The following is a 538-nucleotide window of genomic DNA, read 5'->3' as shown; positions in this document are numbered from 1 at the left end:
TGGGTAGAAATAAAAAACCAAGAGGCCAAAACTAAGCGAGATGTCCAAACCCAGGTACAAAGTCTGGAAGAGGGCGGGCTTGGGGCATCTGCTCTCAAAATGGCTGCGACTCTAATGGTCCAGGAGCCAGAACGGACGGTTAGAAAGGCCTGCAAACTGAGGTAAGAAAAAGAAAAGTGGTTTAAATGGGAGGTGATGTCATTGGTCACACGTGTGGCTTCCGATAGTTTAACTCGGGGCGCTGGCGATGTTTGCAGAGCCAAGTTGTTCCTGAGCTCAAATGCCAGCTTCTTGCCTGGCGCTCTCGTAGATGTCACCGCCCATCCAAGTTCACGGGTGGCAGGGTGATGATGTCTCACGCTCCGCAGCTCGCACCACTGCATGAATCAGGGCTTGGGGGAGTTGGAACCGGGACCGGAATATCTTGGTATTTAGTAATGGTGAGAAAGGACGCGGATGGAAAAATCAAAGCCCTTTGCTGCTAGATGCCTGGCGGGAGCTATTTTAAGGGCAGCGGGTGTTTTAAGTAAATTCCACT

The sequence above is a fragment of the Pteropus vampyrus genome, unplaced genomic scaffold (genome assembly GCF_000151845.1).
Source record: "Pteropus vampyrus isolate Shadow unplaced genomic scaffold, Pvam_2.0 Scaffold158, whole genome shotgun sequence".
NCBI classification, from domain to species: domain Eukaryota; kingdom Metazoa; phylum Chordata; class Mammalia; order Chiroptera; family Pteropodidae; genus Pteropus; species Pteropus vampyrus.
Note: the sequence above shows the minus strand (reverse complement) of the source record.